This window comes from Bactrocera latifrons, unplaced genomic scaffold, assembly GCF_001853355.1.
Source record: "Bactrocera latifrons isolate USDA-ARS-PBARC rearing strain unplaced genomic scaffold, ASM185335v1 scaffold_17, whole genome shotgun sequence".
Classification (NCBI taxonomy): Eukaryota; Metazoa; Arthropoda; class Insecta; order Diptera; family Tephritidae; genus Bactrocera; species Bactrocera latifrons.
This window is the reverse complement of record NW_017535185.1, coordinates 1,869,010-1,896,468: the sequence shown is the minus strand read 5'-3', so window position 1 is coordinate 1,896,468 and position 27,459 is coordinate 1,869,010. Positions and strand designations below refer to the sequence as shown.

Here is a 27,459-nt window from a genome sequence, read left to right as displayed (position 1 = left end):
ACAAAAAATTTTTCCATACAAGAATTTCATTTTGTGCGGTTCGTTTATATGACAGCTATATGCTATAGTTGTCCGATCTTGATAATTTCTTCAGATATTATAGCATTATATATAATAATAATTCACATCAAATTTCGTGACTATAACTCCTCAAATAGAAAAGATTTCCATATGAGAACTCGATTATGATCGTCCAGTTTGTATGACAGCTATATGCTAGAGAGCGTTTATATGACAGCTATATGCTATAGTTGTCCGATTTTGATAACTTCTTCAGATATTGTAGCATTGTATATAATAGTAATTCACACAAATTTCGTGACTATAAATCCTCAAATAAAAAAGCTTTCCATATGAGCACTCGATTATGATCTACCAGTTTGTATGACAGCTATATGCTTGAGAGCGCTGATCGAAATAGTTTCATCAGGTATTGTATCTTTTTCTTTTGTTATCATTCACACGAAATTTGGTGACAATAATTTCTCAAATAAAAAAATTTTTCATACAAAACCTCGATTTTGATCAGGCAGTTTGTATGGCAGCTATATGCTATAGTCGTCTGATCTGAGCAATTTTTTCAGATATTATATAGTTGCCCCTTATAATAATTCACACCAAATTTCTTGATAATAATTCTTCGAAGAAAAAAGTTTTCCATACAAGTACTTGATTTTCAGTCAGTTTGTATGGCAGCCATATGCTATATTGAACCGATCTTAACAATTTCTTCAGAAATTATACCATTGATGCATTTAATAATTTCTGCGGAATTTCATGAAAATTACCCGTCAAATAAAACCCGTTTCCATACAAGAACTTAAATTTGATCGGTTAGTTTGTATGACAGATATGTGCTATAGACGTCCAATATCGACGGTTACGACAAATATGCAGCTTCTGAGGGAGAAAAAGATGTGTGCAAAATTTCGGACCAATACCTCAAAAACTGACGGACTATTTCGCATATATACAGACAGACCGGCGGACATGGTCACGTGGACTCAGCTTCTTACGCGGATCATTTCTTAATATATATTTATAGTATCTCCGCCGTTTCCTTCAATGTGTTCCAAGCTACAAATCGAAATTTTCAAATTTTTTTTTAGCCACGCAGCCAACGCACTTCCCAGCACAGCTGTAGAATGTACAGCATCAAAAAACAGTACAAAGAATAGGCAGGTGTAATGCGGCAATGAAACGTTGGACTGCGCCTACGCATAACAAAATTCAGCATTTCACTTTGTTTATTAAGCCTGCGGCAAAATGTTGCACGATAGCTTTTGTTTTGCCGACACACTTTAATTTTTCAGGCATTGCTGTGGTAGTTAACTCTAGACTTGGCACTGACTGCTTTGTACTTTAATAGCTGGTGAAAACACAGACACAGCTGCATTCAGTACGAATTTACTCGTACATGTGCACATTGAAGCATTTACCGTTTTGTCGCTTTTTAAAAGCTGAAAGCCACTGCAAATTCCACTCAACACCGCTCTTAAATTGCTGTTGCACATATGTATAAGCACTTACAGCGCACACACATACAGCCATACATGCATTTAAAGAAGTGCGCATGTACATCTACATGCATGCAATGCCACGTTGTAGAGCGTTACATGCAACATATGTTCCGTTAACAATGGCTTCATCAAGCTCGTAGCTGCAATATGCTGCACTATCATCGCATCATCAAAAGCGCAGGCGACAGCAACAGCAGTTGTTATCAGAAGCATCAAACAACAACAACAACTACAACGAAATGTTGGCATCAAAGTCTTTTTATTTTAAGTCATCAGCATTTGAAGCCAACGCCATTTTTTGCCGTCTTCAGAGTCCTTCTTGCCACTATATGTGGAGGATTGCCTTTGAAATGCAACTTGCTACTTTACATTCTGACTTTCTTCTACATATTACTTTTCTACGCATACTCATGGAGATGTTGGTTTTCTACTGCCTCTCCACTAAATTCTGTGTTAAAGCTGCTTCAAGTCATCGATTGGCATTTTTTATCGCCAGCGGCTTAACTGCCACCATTTTCTTTGCAACTTTTTTCTTGCATATAACCACAGCAAATTAATGCGTCAAAAGTCCCAGCGAGTCGCACTGAAACACTCGCAAGTTAGCTCAAATATTATAGTTATGCAAAGCTGTAAGTCCCTCGTTGTGCGCCATTTAAGTGGGGCGGGGTGTATTCACCGAAGTGCAATGATTACAAAGTGTGTCAAAATAAACACTTTAAAGTCCATTCGCCAAAGTAACCACATCAAATTTGAATAAAAATAAAATTTGCATTGCAATTTCCAACCACCCACACCACCTTATGATGCTACCCAAATTGATGGGTTGGCGGGCTGATATCGAAAGGGTTGTCTTGAATTGCTGGCGTTGGAGTTGGAGGTGGAGGTGGAGGCAATAAACTTTTATAAGAAAGTAAGTGCGTTTTGGGTATAAACAAGTACAACAACAACGCTATTAAACTCGCATTTACCGCCGCTTTCGAATGTGTATATATAATTTTGTGCGTATGTCTGTGCATAATAGGGTGTGCGCTACATCCTTGTGCGTATATTTGCAAATTTGTCGGTAAATTTTTTAGTTATCGATTTGAAATTTTACAAATTCTGTTTTTATTGCAAGAAGCTGCTTACGTGTTGGAAACGGCGATATCGGACTACTATAACATATAGCGGTCATGCAAATTGATCGCTTAAAATTCAGTTCTTGTATGAAAAACTTTTTTATTTGACAATCTTTCTCCACGAAATTTGGTATATGTTATTACACAAAGTAGTGCTCTAATCACTGAAGAAATTGTTCCGATCGCATAACTATAGCATATAGATCTCATACAAATTGAACAATCACACTCAAGTCCTTGTATGGAAAAAACTTTTAGTTGTCAAGGTATCTTCATGAAATTAGTCATATAATACTATCCAAAGCAACGCTATAATCTCTACAAAAATCATTTAGATCGGAACGCTATAGCAAATAGCTGTCATACAAACTGACCGATCACACTCAAGTCCTTGTATGGAAATCTTATTTGTTTGACCAGTTTTCGCCACGAAATCTGGTATATGTTATTATTCAATATAGCACTGCAATTATTGAAAAAATTATTCAGATCGGACAACTATAGCATATAGCTGTTATACAAACTGATCGATAAAAATGAAGTTCCTTTTAGAAAACTTGAATCAACGACCGTTTGGTTCTAGTTATTTTTTTTTCAAACGCCCACTGAAGTTTCAGTTTTTGTACAAAAATATTAATTTCATCCTTGCTTAAGTCATTTTAGTCTTCCCATATATTTTATATGAGATGTTTTAATATTTTTTTCATCAAACAATAGATTCTCTAGGATCAAGCACCGGTCGATTAAATCGATTAAATCGTTCTATATCGATCTTTTCATTAAATAATAGTAAACCAATAACCTAGAAATTCTTATATTCTGGAAGAAAATTTTATCCTCTTTTAAATAGCTCTTAATAATTTTTTCCAGAAAACTACTCCTTCAAAAGTTAAACGCAATTAAACGCAGTTAAATTTAGACATCAAGCGACATGAGCAATCATTAATGATTCGTACAGGCTTCGTTGCTCATACGACATGGTGCACGAAAGGAATATCATCCCACTGATTTGTACGTTCTGTGTTGCTCATACGACATGGTGTAACATATGAATACAGCACATTTGATTTATAACATATTTAAACAGATTATAACTTTTAAAAGAAATATTTTATGAAAAAAGATCATTATCATCGTCTCTGTAGAGCGAAAAATTTTGTAGTACAAGGTATATTTTTCAAAACTGTACGTCTGTTTGTTTTGAAGGAAAAAAATCTATGGCAAAAGTAAATAAATTACTAGTAAAATATGTGAGTTAAATTATTTAAATCAAAAATAAATAGCTTCAAACATTTTCTAAGACAAAAGCTGATACTGCAGGCGGCGTTTGCGAAAAAAGAATAAACTTGTGAAAAAACTCACACCCTAGTGTACGCCTGCTTATACTTAAATATGTATACAAACTTAAATTAGGAATTTATTTTGCGCAACCAAATATATTATTTAGTAAATACATACTCATTTATGTCTATATTTGTATATAAATAAGCCGCTAAGTGCACATTTACACAAATAGTATATATTAAAGGAAAAGGTGGAGCTCTGCTTTTCAGGCATTATAGCTGTACAAAATGTTCAAAAGTGTCCACCAAGTGGTCGTAAGAAGTCCACGCCCATTTTTAAACTCTTGCCTTGACGCTACCCCTTACCTTCACATCCGTCGTCGCCACGAGCAAAGTTCGCAGGAAGCAATAACAACAAAAAAAAAAAAATAACACATTCTAACCGAAAGCGACAAAATTTATTTCTCAAGTGTTCTGCTGGCATAACCAACGCCTGCCACCGCCACACGCCCCAACCAACACATTGCCAGCAGTTTGCACGAATTTATGATGTAGTTTGCGCTGTTATCGCTCCGCCTAAGCGCCGCATTGTTGTTGTTGTATTTTGTACGGACTTTGTTTATTATTGGAAGAGTTGCGCCGCAACCACTCTCGTAGCCGGCACAAGAGTTGCAGTTGCATATTAATAACCGCTCCAAGTATTTTTCGTTGTTGCACTTTCAACTTTGCCGCTGCTGCGGGCGCCGGTCGCCGGGCATCACTATGGCGGTCCACGGGCTGCGTTGGCGGGGGTGGGTGGACAAGTCGAGTTGATGCACTCACACTAATGGAATTGCGGGCGGTGCGCACGGACGGCGGTCACACGGCGGAGATTGAAACTTTGCAGTTTATCTTTCAGCAGTGGCCTAAAAGAACAGCCGTAAGCTGCAAAATAGTTGCAGATTTGTGAATGTTTGCAATGCAATTTACAATTCAATGTGCTCTCCAAGCAAAAGATAAGATAAGAATCATATAAAGTTGAAATGCTTCACAACAAACATATAGTTGTTGTGTTTTATTTAAAGTTGAAGCGGATGCAAGTTTTGCCAACTGTCGCCGGGGCATTTAAGCAACGAAGATGCTGGCAAGTTTTGATGTTTTGTGCAGATTTACTTCTACTTGTATTGGCGTCAGGCAAAGGTGAAGTTTGCTCGGAAAAGGTATTAAAGATGGGAGCCAACGTTAAATGGAGTGTGAATAGCAAGTCGGGGGATTTCAAAAAACCATAAAGCGAAGTTAATTAAAAGTGCATAAAATGGAAAATACTGGTGCTATAAAATGTTAGTGAAAAAAATGTACTGTTAATGCAAGCTAGCAAGAACGAGATGTTCATAGATCAGTTTGTAAGGCAGCTATATGCTATAGCTGTAGAATTTGAATTTTTTTTTTTTGGAGATTGTAACGTTGCTTCCGACAATAATACTCACAAAATTTCGTAAAAACATCTTGATAAATAAAAAAGGTTTCCATGCAAGGACCTTATATTGATTGTTCACTTTGTATGAAAGCTACATGTTCCAATCAAAACAATTGCTTTGCAGTTTATGCCGTAGATTTAGTGAATGATATGTGCCAAATTTCGTGAAAATATCTTGTCAAATAGTAAGTTGGCATACAAGAATCTCATTTTGATTGATCACTTTGTATGGCAGCCATATGCAGAAGCAGTCTGATCTAAGCAATTTCTTCCGGATATTGTCTCATTCTCTTAGCAAATAATTCTCGTATAATTTTGTGAATGTTGCTTTTTAAATAAAAAGGGTTTTGATATAAAGCTTTTATTTTCATCGCTCAGTTTGTATGGCAGCAATATGCTATAGTAGTCCATTCTTAAAAATTTTTTCGAAGATTACACGATTTCTTTTGGCAATGATCCATGCCGACTTTCGTGAAAATATCTTGTCAAATAAAAAAGTTTCCTCTACAAGAGTTTGAGTCTGATTGTTAAGTTTGTTTTGCAACTATATGACATAGTGGGCCGAAAACGGCGATTCCGAAAACGAACGAAGCTCCTTGGAGAGAAAAGAAGGTATGCAAAAATTCAGAACGATATCTTAAAAACTAAGGGACTAGTTGAGGTATATACAGACGGCCAAGGCTAAAACGACTAGCTCAACACGCTATTTCTTTATAGATTTTATATTTGATGCGTATATTTTACATGGTGTCCAAGACTTCCTTCTGTTACAAAATTTGTATATGCCTGTTTTAGGTATAACAAATACAAACTTTAATTCTTTCAGAAGTGCGCCCCATCTCTATTATCTTATATTATGTAAATGTAGCTATTCAAATGTTAAATTCCGTTTTGAGCCAAAACTAAGTCTGTAGTTTCTGAAGGCTCTTCTCCTCCCTCGCTCTCATTTATTATCAATTCCACGTACACTTTAAAATGCACTTGACATTACCGCTAGCCTCTCAGTACAAATAGTTAGAAACGCCCATGTATTAGTTATCAGTGCACGCCCAAAAGTATGCAATAATTAATAGCCGCACATAATGTACGCCATAAATCTCTGTCGTATTATTTTGGGCGCACGAAACTATTACAAATGCAGCACGCCTACATACACACCACACATAAACACAGACGCTCAACCACATCTATTTGACAGCGCCCTTATAGTTATATTTTTTGCCAATGCCGCTTAGCTCAGCGATCTATGAATAAATTTCGGCTTAACGGAGGCGTGGCAAGCGTTTAGATTAGCTAAGCATGCAATTAGGCACAGCAGTACGGTTAGTTGGACTGCCGACATAATGCGCCTTAATTATGCGTTAACTGCTGCGGAAATTTCCGCGCACGTTCAAGCACGCATTCACAAAAGCGGGATTAAGTACAATTATGTGTGGACTGTGTGCTGGTATGCGTAAGAAAATGGATACTAGCTGCGCTGCATATCAATCAAAATGCGCCGAACTTTCAAGCATAGCCGGTAGGAAACTACGAGCAGCAATATTAAGACGCTAAATGCCAAATGGAAGGCAGGCAGCATTGATATACTCATTATTTCAAGCCTGAGTCTAAGGCTCTATTTTGGTTTTTGTGATTTTTAATGCAACTATGGTAATTATAGCTATAAGAATTCATAGATTTTATTGGACCATAAGTAAAATAACTCAATCGTGCAGTTGAGTGTTCGCATGGTGAGCTAACCGACCAAGAAAACCCAAAACAGCCGCACAAATCAACCACTCTCCGGCCAAAGATAGCTGCCTTAAGATAAGCACACAACTAAGACACGCACATATGTACATGTAAAGGATGCTTTTTAGACGTGTCGTTTTAAGTAAGGAAATCCTTTGTTTGTTTCGTGGTTTGTTTTTTAGACAGCTGAAACAGCTGATATCAAGTTTGGTTTGCCAGACTTTGATATATCGGTAAGAAGTGCAATTCGACCATAGGTCTACTGCACTCCCTTAGTATTTCATATTGTTTCTTGAATCCTAAAGGCCTTAGAAAATCGAGTAATTGCTGGATTAATTTGACTTTGCTTCGGTTGCTTGCGTCAAACATGCGTCAGTCTTGATCTAGTCCCTTCATCGCATTCCAACAATATTTGCGCCGAAGTCTCGAACTTTAGCTCACAAGTTTCGTCAGAACTCAGTGCTTGTATCATAAGTGAGTACTTATAAAGTTATTATCGCCGAGGCGACAATAGCATTGCCTACGTTGACCTGGCCTATCATGGTGATAGGTGACATCACATTCCAACAATATTTGCGCCTGTGTCTCGGACTTTAGCTCATAGAAGCGACAAGCTTCGTCAGAGCTCAGTCCATGAATGATCCGAGGCTACGTAGTTAGTTATTACCGCCGAGGCGACACTAGCCTGTTGTAGGTTAATCTTGACTATCTTGAAGACAGTTGTTATTTGTGTCTACCTGTGTGCTTCTATGAGCGGACAGGACTGCGTCCTCATGAGGTTTAGGCAACTTTGTTGAGGCGATTACGTCATCATCATCATGAAGTTTAGGCAGCTTCATTCAGCAGATTAGTTCCTCAGTATCTTTTTCTGTAAGCGAATAGTCTCCTTCGATAAAGTTACCTGCTCGACAGTTGCGATTTTTAGTGAGCGCATTAACTCGCTTCGTTGATCAGTGGCGTGTCCTTCAAGATCGAACGATTCAGCTCCGCTGCACCATATTTTTTTTGGGGGTTATGTGATGTGGCGATATTCCTGAGTCGATTGGTGTCTTGGAAGAGAATAATCAGCTCATATTTCAGAGACGATAGAAGCCTTGGTAGATCACATATTGTCACGTTATTGCTGCCATATTCACCAGAGGCGCCAATTGTTCGAAATTTGGGCTTCTCGGCTGGAATTTATTCGATCGCTTGTCCGAAATTATTTTTAATGTTACTTATAAGACCCGTTACACACGTCTTCCAGCCAATATACCACTAATGTTGCTCATACGACCTGTCGCCCACGACTTCAGCGAAAATATTGCGTTTACCACTGCTTGTCTTTATAATAAATCTTACGTTCTTGATCCTAACATTAAATTATAAGCATTTTATTTCTACGTTCAAAGCAGAAGCCCAAAAGAACACCCTTTATATATGTATTTAGCATGTGCAAGTAGAGATATTTCACCAACAGCCATGCGGTTAGACGCTTGGCTGCTGTGGTTAAGCCGCTTGCGCATATCTTACAATGCCAACTACAAAATACAAGGCCGTGTTTGAGTATGCGCATATGTGTATATGTTTGAGGCACATATAAATTGAGTTTATCATACTAAATGCCGCTACTAACTCATTATAATAAATGTTAGTACATTATGTTGCTTAGCAAAAATCTATAGCCATATTAGTGTGCTTGTGTGTGTGTGTATGACTTTGTCTAAGGATGTAATTGGTTTTTCGAAATATCTGTCTATTATTGGCTAAATTTTGCTTTGTAAATTGATTGCAGCTATTAAAAGCATTTACTTAAACAAATAGATGCACATATGTGTGTATATATACCTTAGTATATATATAGATACCAACCTAAGCATATTGCTGCCAGCTGCAGCCTACACGCCCACAGCTGACGTTTGCCTCGAATTAGCTTCTTCTTAAACACCGGTCAAAAACTTACTGGCCGTAGACTTATTGGATTTCGCTGCCTTTAACAAGATTGGCATTGGCTTTGTGCCAGTATTATGTGTTGTTGTATGCGCCTTAATAATTATATAATTATTAGAAATTCGACAAGCGCTTTCACAGCGTGCCACAAGTCAAGTCAAGGTATGCAATATTCTTGCTGGATGACTTGGGCGACAGGTCGTATGAGTAACATTAGTGGTAACTATGCTTTTAACAAACAGAAATTTATAATATTCGAACATAGCATTGCCTAGGTATTATAGACACACAATTCACACATTCTAGTGGAGATTATATTTAATGTAAGTATCTTTAATTAAATCTTATTAAGCATAAATTTAATTACCTCTTTGAAATGACGCATTGAGGTTTAATTACTCTTACTGCTTGGCAATATTTGAATATTATCAGAAATTATTGAAGCAAAGTAGATTTTGAAGCAGCCTTCGTGCATTAATTGTTGCTTGTACTTAAGTAGATGATATTTTTACAAATTTATACTTCAAGCAGCGAACATTAAGTTTGCTGCACAGTTTTTAGCACCCTAATATCGCAAACCCACATAATATATATTGGCCAGTTGAAAAAGTATTTTCGCATTTTGTCAATAGATGTCGTTGCAGTCATACAGATCCTCGTATAATATACCTCCCGTGCTATCAATCACATTGTGTCATATTGGAAAGGTCAGCATTGGAAAGGTGAGATTTTAAGCTTCACTTAAACACATAAATAAAAAATTATTATTTATAGTAAGTTGTAAAAAAGCTACAGCTGTTCAAAAATAAGAAAAACTATGGTGAAATTCGCTGTAGTTTGAAATTTTTGTATAAAAAAGGCAAGAATGCCACGCAAGCCACCAATGAAATTTGTGAAGTTTACGAAGACGATGCTGTATAAGAAAAATCTAAAGGTGAAGGCTTCAAATGTTGCAAAACTGATGAAAAATAACGTTCCAGAAAACCATTTGCGCTGACACGTGCGCAAAATTTTCAAAAAAGCTGGTTATCGGAGCCAAAACGCACGAAAGGAGCCACTCATTTCATTGACGAACAGGCAAAAGCGAGGTGCATATCCCAATGAATATATTAACAAGCTGGTGGAGTTTTGAAAACGGAATATTTTCTCTGACGTAAGCAGATTTTGCATATTTGGAATAAAAGAATGTAAGCTTGTTTGGAGAAAAAACGATATTGCACTCCATAAGCAAAAGCTTGTAAAACACGTTCGAAATGACGTAATGGTATGTGAGTGTATGTCTAGTAACGGAGTGGGCAATATCGAGTTTATTGAGTAAACAATGGATTAGAGTGTTTATTTGGATATACTTAAAGCGAATAAGAAGCAAAAACTGGTGTTGGAGGATAGATATTTGTTCTAAGAGGGTAATGACTCCATGCACACTGCAAAAATTGTGAAACTTTGGCTTTTTTACATACGAATTTACTTGGCTTGATGACGAGTTTTCGAACATTGCTACAGCAAAATCAACCATTACGAATTTGTATGCTAAGTTTAGACGTGGTGAAATAAGCACCGAAGACGGTGAACGCAGTGGACGCCCTAAAGATGTTGTTACCGACCTACAAAAACATCAAAAAAGTCCATAAAATAATTTTGGATGAGAAATTTTCGAGATGGCAGGCACTCTAAAGATATCAACTGAAAGTGTATACTATATTATGCACCAATATTTGGGTATGAGAAAGGTCTGTGCAAAGTGGATGCCGCGTGAGCTCACTTTTGATCAAAAACAACGACGATGAGACGGATTAATGTTTGGAGATATTCAAGCGTAATAAATCCGAGTTTTTGCATCGGTATGTTACACTGCATAAAACATAGCTCCATCATTTCACACCGAATTACAATCGACACTCATCAGAATGGACTGAACGGACTGCACGCGATGAACACGTGAAACCTCTGGCGAAAATTCATGATTCGGCTCTCAAATTGCTTCAATATCCTTCTTATTCACCACATCTGTCCCACAGGCGACTATTTTCTGTTTTCATATCTCAAAAAAAAAAAAAAAAAAAAAAAAAAAAAAAAAAAAAAAAAAAAAAAAAAAAAAAAAAAAAAAAAAAAAAAAATCGCTGTGAAAAAAAATGTCATGCGGCCTATTTTGAAGCAAAGAACAAGTCGTGCTACAAAAACTCTATCGAAAACTTGGAGGGTGACTCTTGAAGGGGTTACATGTGTTTACCAGTTTAAATTGTCTTATTAAACAACACCTCTAGAATAACGTCCTACATTTTCAAGTTGTTCCGAGTAATAGTTTCGAAGATGCAGCCTTGAGAACTTTTGCGTTCGAGGAAAGCTAAGCTAATTTCGCCGTCTTTAAACGCGTTTCTCGAAACTGTATTTTTGAAGTTGGTTCGCAAGATTTCTCGAGAACTACTCAAATGATCTTCATCAAAATTTATGGAGTTCTTGGACGAAGAATTTTTCTCGATTAAAAATATTTAAAAAAAATCAAATTTTCAGTTTTTTATTTTTTCTTTGTTCTAAGTTCTAAGTTAAGCTTTTAACTAAGACACGTATTTTTTTCACTTTAGGTAAGTCCTGTAAGGAGTTATTCTGCCAACGCGGACACATCTTTTTTCCGAAGGGTCACTGGAAATAGCGAGGCAATGGCCGAGTTTAAAATATTTTTTTCCAAAAGTTTCAGCATTTCTTTGTTAATAGTATATATTTGTAACAGTAAAAAATTCTAATAAAATATTTCATTTTTTATATGAGAAAAAAATTATAAAAAAGTTCTTTTTTACCCGAGTAAACCCATGTAACCCCTTAAAACGTACTCTCAGTACAAAAAAGGATTAACTGCAAGGGTTCGTGTCATAAGGATGCTTATCATAAATAGTGGTGAAACGGTATCTTATGCTAATTACTATTAAGGCCACATTTAGTTTGCGGATTATGGCGAAATAGCTAGCAGGTTACAAACAAACTAAAATGTATCTAAAAGCACTATTGCCCACTTTAATCCAAACTAACCCAAATTTTGATTATTATTTTTACCGCATTAATTTATACTTTCCCAAATTTTAGCTATTATTTCTAACTTAAGCACAAATTTATTGAAATTTATCTATAATAACAGTTTTACTTTAGACTTGATGACACTAACACATATGTTTTTTGATTACACACATATTTTTTCTCTTTCTTCTAACAGTACAAACACTAAGGCTACATTTCAGCTATAAGCAATTGACATTTTCGTGCTTGCGTTGTCGAATTTCATAAAGAAAATAGTTTCTTCAGTTTTTTATTATATAATTTTAACTGCAAAAACGCTGGGAAGTATTGCCTTATCACACTGCAACAACAATAGCAAAAAACACGCAAATAACCGCCAAAAATCTACTTCATATCAGCATTGGCGCTAAAACAAATGGCAAACATTTTCGCAAAAATTGCAGAATAATAACATAAACAACAGCAACAAAGGCGAAGTTGAGTAGAGGGCAAAGTTAAACAGAAAGAAAGCGCAAAAACGAGTAAAAAAAGTGCTGCTGCAAAAGCGGATGAGAAGCTTGTTTTGGAAACATAAACTACACTGTGAAAACAAAAACGGAAACTGTTGAAAGTAATCAAATGACGTGTAAAGCAAAACTAAAGCGAAAGCAGAAGAATTTTGTAGTAAAAAGTCAAACAGAATTTAACGAAATGAAACTTTACTGATGATGAAATGAAAGTATACATTGAACTAGTAGATCTCGCCACGGTTTGCTGTAGCTATGATACACATTAAATAGCATCAAATCAATAACATCAATATCAATATCAATATCAATATCAATATCAATATCTATATCAATATCAATATCAATGTCAATATCAATATCAATATCAATATCAATATCAATATCCATATCCATATCAATATCAATATCAATGTCAACATCAATATAAATATAATGATTAAGGGTGAGAATTATTGGTTAATGTTGCGCTCAGGCTACTACCAGGGTAACAGCTGGCTGGCAGTGTACAGCCTCTTTTAAGTAGGTTAGCTGCGAATAGTAATTGCCAGCGCCGACCCAGAGCCGCAGGAGAGCAAGGCTTGGCTCAAAACGCCTCATTTGCACAATCAACCTCCGGCAAAGAGGTGAAAGATACCGCCTTTACATAAGCACCCACAACCCCCACAGGGATTACACTGTGGGAGAACCTACCCACAAAGCGACGAGAAAGCAATGAGAAGCACCAAAAGAATCGCCCATCAGAATCGAGGCCAGTAAGATTCTGGTTAAAGAGTAGGAGTACTGGAAACCCGGAACGGATTAGTTTGACAAAGAGCTAGCGTGGGCAGTATTCTGTCACCTCGGTAGGTAAAAGTGCCATCTTACCGAAATGGCTGGCAGACTAATACTATTCTCCTCCGTCTCGTTAAAGCCACTGATTCGTGCGCGAACCTGGCTCTGAACATAACCTCACATAAAGACTTGTATTGTGTCAACCCTTGCGAGGCCTACTTTCTTGCTATTTTATCATTATTATTATCAAAATTTTTAAATTTTTAATGTATTTATTTTTTTTCCTTTGAAATTTTTTATTTTTTTCAAAAAATTATTTTACTTTTAAAGCAATTGAGACTTAAAATATGCTATCTTTTAATTAGCATCAAATTGAACGGAGTGTACTCAGTTATACAAAAATCGGTTCAGTAGTGTAGGAGTATATCTCGCAACAAACTAAAGCGGACAGTTTGTATATACGCCAACTACTCTCTTAGTTTTTGAGATATCGCTCTGCAACTTTGCACATACTATTTGCTCGCTAAAAAGCTTATAATTTAATGAAATCACCGATATCGAAAGTCTAGAGCATATAGCTGCCATACAAACTGAACTATCAAAGTAATTTCGTTGTATGGACAACTTTTTTATGTGACGAGATATCTTCACGAAAATTAGCATGACATATTGCCCCAGGCAATAATACAATTTACTAGATAATTGTTCAGATCGAACCACTAAATCTTATAGCTTTCATACAAACTGACTCATCTATAGCAAGTTCTTGTATGGAAAACTTTTTCATTTAACAAGATATTTTTACAAAATTTGGTACGTCTTATTTTTCAAGGTAATGCTACATTCTTGGAAAAAATTTTTTAATTCGGAGCACTATAGCATATAGCTGCCATACAAACTAACCGTTTATAAACAAGTTCTGGTATGAAACCTTTCGTATTTGTGAATCTTTGGGAATTGTGGGCCAACCGAAGTTAACAATTTTTTTTTTTGTTGGATACGTGACTATTCTGCTTTCTTTCAATTCAGTTCAATGCACTCTATCAATAAAGCGTACCTAGTACACGAAGTATAAACCGATTTTTCGTTATGCGTTGACTAACACACGTTAAGTGCTCACACATGTGTGTGAAAGTCTATAAATTTAGCAGCAACAATGGATATGGAAACGCAACGAACACTTTTCAACAAGTTCAAGCTGCTGCTCACCCATTTGTGCACCACTGCAACAGCAACACATCAAATTTTTATTATTTACCATTGTTGCCGCCTTTTTCTTGTTTTTGTTTCTCCGCGCACAATTGCAGCACGAACAACGCCACGACAAATTTCCCATACACATTGCAGTTGCTGCCACCCCACGTACATGGTGTTTTTGTGCTTGTTGTTGGTGTTTTGAAAGTTTCTGCAGTTTGTTGCAGTCATATTATGTTAATGTTGATGTAGAACAGGTTAAGTGCTACAATAATAATAACAACAATAGCAAGCGCAAACAATGCGCAACAATAACTAACTGCAACAATACAGCGTGTAAGTGTAGCAACAATCCATCAGCAACAACATGAATTGCATTATGAACTAAGTGCAATGTGAATTTTGTATTTTGCACTCAACTATTTCGAGGCGAAACCTAAGCATACAGTTCAAAAATGCAAACACTACGCGCTTGGGAATGCTGAATATGCGCACAGCTATTGATATATACACAAACACACACACACACATGCATGGAAGTAAGCATATTGTAAGGCGTCCTATTATTATTGTTGTTGTTTAGCTCAACTTTGACGCAGTTTTTAACTGTGTTTAGCAGCGTGCTTTAGCGCTTTTGAGCCACATGCAACACGCTTTGCTGCTGCAGCAACACTTTCCAGCCAACCGATGGCGCTACTTGCACGTTTGCTTGCAACTCGGCACACCAGTGCGTATGAGTGCAATTTAATTAGAAAAGAGTTTAGATTTGCGCACACACACACACCAACACCACTCATGCAAGCGCTAATTGCTATAAGCGTTTAGCTTCAACTTTTCTCAAGGTTTCCGCACCACTTGCCGGAATTTGATTTGATTTCATTCAGCGCAGCACAATCAGAATGTGATTTGGCGCCGGTAACATTTGTTGTTGGCGAAATTTTGAATACAGTTTTAAGGAAACGCTCATTAGAAGGCTTGGCAACTAAGTCAGAGCCACTATATTTGTGTGTGTGTGTGTGTTCAAAATTAATGCTGCTACCTGCGCCATTCAACGATGGGGAGTGACACAAGTGTTGGTATAGTCCATTGCGGCGTTTATTTTCATTTAAACAATTTACAAGCAAGCAATTCGCTAATGAAATCTCATTCCGAAAAGATAATTAGAAGCAAATCATTTAGAGAGTTATTACAACTCCTTGCCTTCTCTCTTGAGAATTTTAAATATCGCGATGAGTCTTAAGCGGCTTTTAATACGCATCTCTGTCTCAGCAGCCATATGTCGGCATGTATGTGAATTAAACCCTCATTTCTGGACATATTAATCTGATATTATGTGCGATCTCTTTTCACTCTAAGACGTCGCTTATTTGTCGTAATCGCCGATATTGGACCACTGTAGCATATGACTGCCATATAACCAGAACGATCAAAATCTAGCTCTTGTAAGGAAAACATTTTTATTTGTCAAGATATCCTCACAAAATTTGGCACGGATTATTGCCAAAAGCAACGATATAAACTCCGAAGAAATTGTTCAGATCGGGCTACTATAGCATATAGCTACCATACAAACCGAAAGTTCGAAATCAAGTTTTTATATTGAAATTTATTTTATTTGACAAAATATCATGACAAAATTCGATATATAATATTTTCTAAAGCAGAGCTACAAACTCCGAAGAAATTTTTTAGATCGAACTACTGTAGCACATGGCTGCCATACAAACGGAATGTTCGAAATCTAGTTCTTGTAAGGAAAACTTTTTTATTTGAAGATATATCTCGAAATTTCGATCGAAATTTGATATATATTATTTCTTCAAGTAGCAGTAAAAGCTCCGAAGAAATTTCGCAGATCGAATTACTATAGCATATAGCTTCCATATAAACCGTACTGCGAAATCAAGTTTTTGTATCGAAAACTTTTTTATTTGACAAAATATCATGACAAAATTCGGTACATAATATTTTCTAAAGCAAAGCTACAAACTCCGTAGAAATTTTTCAGATCGGGCAACTATAGCGTATAGCTGCCATACAAACCTAATGCTCGAAATAAAGTTTTTGTATCGAAAATTTTTTTTATTTGAAGATATATCTTCACGAAATTATTACATATTATTTTCTACAGCAACGGTATCATCTCGGATGAAATGTTTCAGATCGGACTGCTATCGCTTATAGCTGCCATACAAACTCATGAATAAAAATCAAGTTCTTATATCGACACTTTATTATTTGTGGAGAGTATTCAGGCTTCGGTATAGCCAAAGTATTAATTTTGCTTGTAACAGCTGCCAACCGCGCTTACTAAACACCCAACTTTATATTACCTGCCACAAACCCAACAAAGGTAAAGTAATGAGTTCAAAGGACTTACATACATTTCAGTTTTACTATTTAACACATTCTTATAATCTCTATATTCTATACTCCACATTTTGTTTGTTTATAAATTGCAAAGCGGACATGCAGCAAAGATAGCCTTCCTGCTTTCTAAATTACGACAAATTTCCTAGCATGCGCTTAAGGATGCTCAATGCGGCCGAAGACTGTGGCCAATAAATGGTTAACCATTCCACAGGGCATTCACCAAAACTCAATTGCTTTCCCGCATACATCACTGCAGCTGTTGTTGCTATTGTAACATATATGTGCCAGTAAAGTGTTGAAGCAGCCGCTTTGGCCAAAATTTGTATGCCATAGCACAAATGCACGCATATATACACAGCCAGCTGCTGAAAAGCTGCGCAGGAAGACGCTGCTGCTAGTTTGGTTAATAGGTGCAACCGCTGCTGAGCGGCGTCGACGACGCTGCATGTGTTTGTGGTTTCATAAATAAATGCCATGGCATACACAATGGGCGTATTAACGGATACGGAGGCTGAGACGGTGGAACAATGGCAACAATTGGTCAAGTTGCAAAATGGTTGTGGCAGTCGGCGACTGTGTCTTATATTTAATTGCCGAGGTTGGCACACGAGTTGCCACCAGCGTTAAGCGCTGCTCTCAAATAATTTGGTTTGCGAAACACAAACACATGCACTTACATTCAAATGCACATATGTATGGACACTTAGAGGGTATGAAGTAGGGGCACAGCGGCACGCGGCAGCCAATAATGATGGCATGCTAAATTTGTTGCCAACGCAACGCAAAATGCATGTGGCATGTGGCAGTCTGGTAACCATCACTAAATTGCAAATATATATCGAGTGTTTGGTGCTCCAAATGCACAACAAGCTCCCTTTTAGTAACACGGAACCCCGCTGTCTACTTACATTTGCAGTTGACTTCAATTGTAGCCAACTATAACTACAGCAAGCACAACAACAATAACAGCAGCCGGCACTACATCAATAATGCAATAATATTGGCAGTTGCATTTGCATAAATTGCAGCGTACACGCTTAGCCGCACTCCGACTAGGATAACAGTGGGCAGCAGCGGGTGGTGAGCAGCCTAAAGCGTTCGGTAAGGTATATGTAAATGTAAAAATGTGAACGCATTGCGCTCCACACTCGGCTCATGGTACACACTCGTATCTCCTCCGCAATTTGCCGCAAATACCGTCACCTCCGCTCTACCCGCTAAGCAACTTCAAGTGCTCGATTTTAGGCGCCACGCCGTTACCAACTACTAATTACTACAACTTCGGCGCTTGTGAATGCGGTTCATTGGTTATGTGGTCCAATTACTCATTCGGCCACATACACACACACACACACATTTATATATATATATATATATATATGTACGAGCTTTTGCTAATGAGACGCATTTGCTGACTTCCATTTGTTTTTGTTTTTCCTATTTACTTGCATCACGCACAGTGTTTATTGAAAACTACAAATGATTTTGGCTTCATTCTGATTGGAATTGGCATTTTCCTATTATACAGATACCTCCTATAACTATATGAATGGTGGTGCTGGGGATACTACCGCCATAATGTATTCATAAACTGTCACTCGACTCACGACAGATAACACACACATGTGCCGGGATGTGGTTAATTTGAATATTTCAGTTACTGTTTGTACAAAATTTAAGCAATATAGACGAAAATTTAAATTTTCCTCAATTTAAGTGAAAATTTTCGTAAGTTGAGATGCAGAAGTGAAAACTGCGAACTTGTTCACACTTTTCTTATAGATATCAGTTACATTTAAAAGCATGCATTCGGAGCAATACAGAATATAGCTGTCATAGATAGAAAGATAGCCTCCTCAAAGCCAGGCACCTTGTCGTGGTGCAAGTTCTTAAGTTTCAAAGCATACACGGCTCATCCCAACCGGTGTGAATGGTGCTGTACGGCGCTGCGCATTCAGGAGAGGTAAGGAACCACATGCGTGCGGCAACCAAGAGCTGTCACCTCCTAATCCAGAGTATTAAGCGACTCTGGCGTGGCGGACCCTTGGTTTTCCCAGGAAAAGAATAGACCAGTATATGCCTACCTCAAAAAATTTACTTATGATTATGCGGTTCTCGAGGCCATAAGTATAGGCAGGAACAAAGGATGCAAGCGAACGAGAAACGGACTCATTCCGCCATCAACTCAGCTCAGCAGATTGCGACTGCCGCTGTCGCTGACCCTGTACTCAGAAGCTCCTGGACGGATTGGAAGGGCAGGTTGTTAAGGACGAGAACCTGTCTCTCATTGAACCAATTCTGTGATTTCTAGCACCTGCATAGAAGTTGCTCAAGTAAACTTGCACCACGCGACCTGGGTATCTTACTTATCCAGGTATCGTGGGTCTTTAGAGTAGAGGTAAGAGGCTTCAATTTAAGGAATAACAAGGTAATTTGGGAGCTCTCCAGCTAGAGACCTCGGACTTGGATGTGACAATATCTCCGCCACCACTGAAGCAGCCAAACTGCCGAGGCTTTGTCTGAAGACAAAACGAACACAGTATTATCCATAAAAAGACAAGATAAGACCTGCAGAGCAGCGCAAATGACACGAAATTCGGTCTGGTTTATTGTCATATAGCTAACATACAAACTGATCTATCATATTGGAGTTCTTGTAAGAAAAACCTTTTTATTTGGAGAGATATATCCACGATATTCGGCATGGATTATTGTCAAAGACAACGCTTTAGTCTCTGAAGAAATTGTTTAGATCGCAGCACTATAGCATACAGCTGCCATACAAACTGTCGGATCGGAATACAGTCATTATAAGAAAAACTTTCGTATTTGACGAGATATCATCAAAAAATTTAGCATAGATAATTCTCTGAAGCAAGGGTACAATCTACGAAAAAAATTTTTAGATCGCCCCACTATAGCATATAGCTGTCATACAAACTGCACGATAAAAATCAATTCATTGTTCGAAAACTTTGTTTCTTCGTCGAAGTAGCGTCACGAAATTTTCTATGGATTATTGTTTAAGCCAACGGTACAATCTTCGCATAAATTTTTTCCGATCAGATCTCTATTCCATATAGCTGTCGTACAATCCGTTCGACTAAAATCAAAATTAAAATACTTTTGTATATTTTATGAAATTAAAAATGTAACTGTGAAGGGTATTTTAACTTTGCTGCAAGGGTTTTTTCTTATTTGAAATAAAAAAAAAATTCTCAATTCTCAAATCGAATTCAAAACTTTGGTCATTTTGAGGTACTAATGAAATTTCAAACGTTGCTTATGCCTTCTGCATTTGTTATCGAGTTATGTTATAGACAACGCATATTAAGTTCTGCATATAACGCATATCAAACGCCTTGAACGCATTTTAATGGAACTTCCAAACCCAAAGCCATCAGCATGCCGCCTCGACTTCATTTATTTCGTAGTATATATTATATTTGCATGCTTCACTTGACTTTGCCTTCGTGCACTTAGACGCTGCCTAGACGTGGCTTTGCGCAATTATGTAGGTGTAAAACTACTACTACACACACACACACATATATATATATAGACACAGTTGTTATTATCTTGCTGCACCACGTTTTTAATGTAGATTTTTATACTGCGCCGTGCATTTTCTTCCACTGTCTTTAACAACTTGTCTCGCATAATATTTTCCTGCTGCGCCACACGCACACATCTATGTTGGCGGTCAACGTGGATCAAGTGCAGACGTTATCTTTACCTAGCGCTTTGCACTTAGCTTCTGCATTTTTCTGCCTTTTCAGTGGCTTCGCTGTCTGCGTGTAGAGTGTAGGCAGTGGTGATGGATTTTATGGCACTCATTCAGCGTCTTCACATATTTGTGCAAGTATGTGTATTGTTATTGCACTTAACTGTACGTGAGTGTGTGAGTGAGTTCGTCTTACATGCACATGCAATAGTGTAAGAGAGAAAGACCTTCATGAACGCGCGTCAGTCGCCCACGGTGTTGAGTGTTTAAGGGTAGACGCACTAAAACGTGCTTTGAACTCTTGAAATGTGCAACTTAAAGTGGAGAAGATTACTTGCTATGACAGCTTTAATACCAAGAAACCTTAAAGATGAAAAGTTACAGTTAGAATATCTCGCCACAACCTTGTTCAAGGAAACCCAATGGATATTCCTACACAAGCTTACTCTTGGATACCCATTCATTATAGAAACTTGTGTATAACAAAAAATGTTTGTGGATTCGGCTTATAATTCTACGACTGCCAATAATATATGCATCTCAAATGCGCACAAATAATTGTTTGGCATTCCACGCCGCATTTAGGTTAATGAACCGAAATGAACTCGAGTGCCAAGCACTTGGAATAACAAAAGCGAATCTGTTACAAAAAACGCAAAGTAATTGATGAAGAATTGATAAAAAGCAACACACTGAATACGAAGAGGCCAAAGCAGTAAAAACAGGTAAACATATGTACAAATAATGTATGAAAATACTGACTATGTGTGTATGTTAGGGTGAGACAAAATAGGAGGTAAAATTGTCTAATTCAAAATTTGCGCGAAAGTTAAAATTCTCAACACATCTGAAGGTAAAATTTGCGACTGATGTGCTAAGAGGTCTATGGGGTATTTGAGGCGTCGAATTTGAATTCAAAAATTTAACTTCCCCTTCCACTGCTTCGCCCAAGGGCAGCTCAGAGCTGGAGTTTTCGACGATGGCAGGACATTGTTTTGCTCTCGCTCACTACCGAACCCATTTGCCTCGCTTGTTTGTCCAACCTGCCAGAAAGCCGAACTAACTGCGCGGTCAAGGTTTAGGCTTGCGAAAAAATCATAAGAGACCATTCAATTTCCTACAAAAACTAAGACACGAGATCCTTTTTTAAGTGTTTTGAAGCTCGTTTAGAATTTTTCTTTAACTGATAACAAGAAAACACAGAAAACTGTAGGGCGACTGAGCTTCCCCTTCTCAAGAAAGAGCTCATACTTGGATAAATTTTCTAAGCGGTGTCTAAGAATCTATTTTTCGGAATGCCAAACAGAACAAAAATATAATAATAATAAAAAAATAGGTTTTTTCCCCCACCCTAACGTAAGTATATGTATATATGTATGTGTGCATATATCAGTTGCCGAAATGTCAAACTGTATGGCAACACTATTGAATATCGAGCAGAAGAGTAGAAAAAATTGCAAATATCCAAATAATAGAGAATGGTGAAGAAGACATATGAGGCGCAACGGCAAATAAGAAGCAAAGCAAGGAAGAACAACGCACACGCAAAGCACATTGAGCGGAAGTTCATTAGTCAGCGGCAGAGCTGATGAATACGAAACTGAAGTATGCGCAATCTTCGTTGTTGTTGTTGTTTTAACTTTTTTGTTTTGTTATTGTGGTTTTTATTTTTTGCTWTTTTTTTTTCCTTTGTTTTTTTTTTCTGCTGTTGCTCTTCTTGTTGCTTTTATTTCCGTTTTTGTTGTTCTCTTGTTGTTTTAATTTTTTTGTTATTGTTTTTTTCTTTTAGTGGTTTTTATTTTCGTTTTTTCGGTTATTGTTCTTGTTGTTTTTTGCGATGCTACTGCTACTACTCGTCCGCCTACAATGGCCATTAGGTTGCTTGCAAAAATGGCGAATTCATTAATAACACACTCGCACACACACACACATAACAACAACAACAAGGCCAACAGCCCAATTCATTCATACAAATGGCCACATTTACGCACATGCCGTAGGCGTGAGAGGGGAGAGTGGCTTCCACACAAGTTTACGAGCGCTTTGCGAACTCGTTATTTGCTTGTCGAACAAATGCGGCTGTTTGGCGGTTGCCATGAAAAAGACTCAAACGAGCGTATAAAGTAATTGTGAAAGGCTAACTGTTAGCAAGAATTTCGAAAGAAAATTGCACGAAGTTTTAAAGAAGTTAACGAGTGTAGTTTTCGAACTCTATCTAACAGCAAACTTTAAGTTTTGTATTGACATGCAATAAGTATTTAATATGTATCGATAATGAAGATAGATGTATGTATATATACTAATAGAATCGGCTCTTAGTTTTTGAGCTATCGTTTTGAAATTTTGCACGCATCTGTAACCCCCTAAGAAGCTGCTCATTTTTAATTGCGAAAATATCTTCAAGAAATTTGAAGCGGCTAAAAAGTCCCCAACCTGACACATACGCTATGTTCTATGGATGGAGCTACTAGAATTCGGTTGTTACCAAAGAAAACATAGAAAAGGTCCGCAAAATACTTTTACCTGACCGTAAATTAAAGTTGTTCGAGTTAGCAGACCCTTTTAAGTTATCAAGCGAAGTCCACTCGACAAACATCCAAGTGGAGTGCACACAATGAACCCACTTCAAAGCATGGATAAACAGTCAGCTAGCAAGGTTATAGTGTTTGTATTTAGGGATGCGCATGGAGTAGGGAAGGGTCACCAAGAGCGACTATGACGTCGCTAACGTTACTGGACCGTTTGTAGGACGAAATCACCGAAAAACTGCCATATTTCAAGGAAAGAAAAGTGCTGTTTCCCCAAGGGAAAGCACCGTGTCACAAGCCACTGAAAACGATGATCAAAATCCATGAATTGGACTTCGAATTGCATTCGCTTCCATCAAATTCCCCAGAACTGGCTTCCATAGACGGTTTTCAGATCTCAAAAGAATGTTCAATGGGGTGGAATTGTCGTCGAATAAAGAGGTTTTTGCCGAAACTGACGCTTATTATGAAGCAAAGGGCAAATCGTACTAGAAAAATGATATCGAAAAGTTAGAGGGTCGCTATAGTCAGTGTACCACCTTTGAAGGGAACTATGTTGAATAAAAAAAAACGAAACTTGGCCAAATGATGTGTTCTACTATGGTAGATCAGGAGCTTTTGATTGACTTAATAATTTTTATAAAAATGCTAATATATAAGTACTAAATATATACTATATATGATTGGAATACTGGTGACTGGCTAGTGGCGACGTACCTATGCAGAAAAGGGCTGACAGATCGAGAAGACTGCAGAAAATGTTTAGAGGAGGCCACGAGGGAAACAATGGAACATCTTTTTTTGCAGTGTTCCCGCATTGGCAAGATTAAGTTGTAAGCATCTGGCGTCCTCACATTATGATACACTGGAGGAGGCATAGAAAGTGACCGATAGACCGCAGATTCTGTTGAAATTCGCCTGAAACGCAGGTATCCTGAAGGCTGACTACTCCTCTTAGACCTATCAACTGAAACTGGTACCGCCAAATGCTCTATGCGTGGCTTAGTAGCCTACCAGTTTAGCCTAGCCTATAGTTTGTATATATATGGTAGATATCTACAGTAAATATTCGCAGTTTTGCTTTATTGTTAGGCACTTTAATTGTCAACCATGACAAAAACAAAACCAGCATCAGCATCCACGCACAGTCAAAACAAAATAGCGTTTGACCTGCTTAAAACAACAAGTTGTGTACCAAATAAGCTAATGGCATGACATTTCGATTTGTGTACATGAAACTACAACTCAACGCAGTGCAAAAAAAATATTGCAACCAAAACACAACATTTGCACACCTCACTTAGAAGCTGACCACCCCTGCTACTCGCAGGACAAATTTAAATGAAACTAACTATGCAAACATGCCGTTATACATATGGACAAACTAATTAATGCAAGCATTTGTCTGTTGGCGCGTGTGACTTTGCGGTAATTACAAAAACAGCGCATAGTTATACCCATAAATGTATGAGTTGGACTATAAAATCAGTTATTTACAGTAGTTGGAATATTTGGCATACTGGAGCGCTGCTTTGCAAATCGATTTGTATTTTTGTGCGTGATTTGTAATCAATTTTTGCGGTGCGTAGGCTTGCCACAGTTACGCAAAGGTATTTGCAATCACGTGCTGCCGCAGCTGTGAGTGCGTCGCATAGCATAGCATGCCGGCAAACATATACTAGATTTATTTGTAAACAATTTGTGAAATAAATTGCAATGGCGCGAGGTAAACATGTGGATGCACAGCCATAATTTAACACGCGCGCGAATACGAGCATGAATAACATTATGTAAAGCAAGCGGAAATGAGTGCATTATGACTTCTAAGTATTAAAAAATAATTCAATTACTATTTATAATTCAAAATTTAGAGAAACTATGGGAGAACCCTTAACTTATAACTCGAAAACTGTTAACAAATACAAATAATTCCATACAAAAATTTGATTTTGATAGTTCACTTTGTACGGCAGCTATATGTTATAGTTAACCGATCTAGACAATTTCTCAATATATTGTGGCGTTGCTTTAGACAATTATTCGTGCCAAATTTCGTGAAGATATCATGTCAATAAAAAAAGTTTTTCATACAAAAACTTAATTTATATCGTGCAGTTTGTATGACAGCTATATGCTATCGTCATCCGATCTGGAAAATTTCTTCACAAATTGTGACCTTGCTTTCTACAATAATTCGTACCAAATTTTGTGAAGATATCTCGTTAAATAAAAAAGTTCTCCATACAAGTACTTGATTTTGATCGTGCAGTTTGTATGGCAGCTATATGTTATAGTTAACCGATCTACAAAATTTCTTCACAAATTGTGACTTCGCTTTCTACAATAATTCGTGCAAAATTTCGTGAAGATATCCCGTTAAATGAAAAAGTGCTCTATACAAGTACTTGATTTTGATCGTGCAGTTTGTATGGAAGCTATATGCTATAGTGGTCCGATATCGGCGGTTCCAACAAATGAACTGTTTTTAAAGGACGTGTGCGAAAATTCAGAGTAATGTCTAGAAAACTACTATGTACTTAGTATATAACTTATAGTGCAACCGACGCTTACTTTTGTTAGCCACAAAGCCTCTTGGCAAAGCTAATCGAGTAATTCGTGCATCAACCAAGATTTATCGACTACGATTTCTATGGCTGTTGCGAATTTTGCTGCTACCAACTAATTTGCAAAGATGTACCTCACTGTCACAGAAGAGCATCTAAAAAAACTTTGCTAAAGCGAGTTTCATGGGAAAACTTAAAGTTTATATCCAAACGTATAGTTTGCCGGCAACGGCGTTACATGCAACGTTAAATGCGCAATTTTTGTTGCTCTGGTTGTTGTTGCTGCTATCGACTGCACTGGCTGCGGGCTGCGGGCTGCAACAGCTGCTGCATATAATGAGATTACAATCATAATTTATCATAAGGGCAACAGCTGCAACAGCGACACAACAACAACATCAATCATGCTGACAACAACCAGCAGGCGTAGTGCGTTAAAAAATAGATTTTGAATTGGAAAACAAAGTCGCGTGCTGATGCATTTTTGAAAATATTTTGCAAAAAGTAGGAAGAAAAAAAAAAATTGTCGAAAAAAAGTTGGCGTTAAAAAGCGCCTAGGATTACGCAGCGAAAAGGCGTTCAGAAGTGACAGCACAGCGAATTGACATGCAAAAAATGGATTAATTAAAAAATTCGACGAACGCCAAGCCAAAAGAAGCAATAAATTTGCGATGCGCCGCTGGTACGTGATTGGCATTTCGGCTGCGTCAGCGCGGCACTGCAGGCGAAGCATGTCAACGAGTAAAAATGCAAAAATAACACGATTAATTTGGTTGCAAAAACAAAAAAAAAATTAAATTAAATAAAAACATATAACAAAATAGTAATGACAAGCCAAAAAACGTGCGCTCTGTGGGTATTTTTCTTGCATACCCCCAACAGATGAGATACGGATTTTGCACTCATACAGAGTATATTATAAGAGATATCGCTCTGAAATTCTTACTCAGATTTTTTTCTCTAAGAAGCTGTTTATTTGTCGAAATGGGCGATATCGGATCACTAAGCATATACATAGCTGCCATACAAACTGAACGCTCGAAATAAAGTGTTTGTATGGAGAGCTTTTTCATTTGACGAGATATCTTCAAGAAATTTAGCATGAGTTATTATTTGAGGTATTGATACAATCTCCCAATAAATTGCTGAGATCGGTCTACTATAGCATATAGCTGCCATACAAACTGAATGATCGCAATCAAATGCTTGTATGAAAAACTTTTTTATTTAAAGAGATATATTCACCAAACTTAGTACAAATTAATCTCAAAGACAATGATACCATCTCCGAAGAAATTGTTGAGATCGGACTACTATAACATATAGTTGTCATACAAACTAAACGTTTAAAATCAATTTCTTGCTAGTTATCATGCTATTTGTGAAGGGTATAATAGCTTCGGCGCAGCCGTATCTAAAGTTGTTTTTGTTTTTCTTGTTTTTTATTGTTTCTTCTGTGCACTGACATCACACGGTGGCTTAAAGTCTATACTAACATTGAATTCAACATCGTTTACCGTTTTGTATTCTTTCGATTATTTCAACTATTGAATCAATAGTCACTTCAAAGGCCGCGTACACAAATATTTTTCACCAGCTATCATCGAGTGCTTTGTTGCTGTGCTGACTTTTTAACCTTGCAACCGGAAATGTCAGCTGAATGCGCAAAAAGAATTCGAAATTCGAGATTCGGAACAAAGTGTGTGCGACTATGAGCCCACAAAGGAATAAAAATTTCGGAAGCAATGTT

The 27,459-nt window shown here is 37.3% G+C and overlaps 1 protein-coding gene across 2 annotated transcripts in view; it reads right to left on the bottom strand.

Moving 5' to 3' along the window:
• Window positions 1–27,459, bottom strand: part of LOC108966818 (beta-1-syntrophin) — a 126,697-nt gene that overhangs the window by 37,296 nt on the left and 61,942 nt on the right. The window lies entirely within an intron of this gene.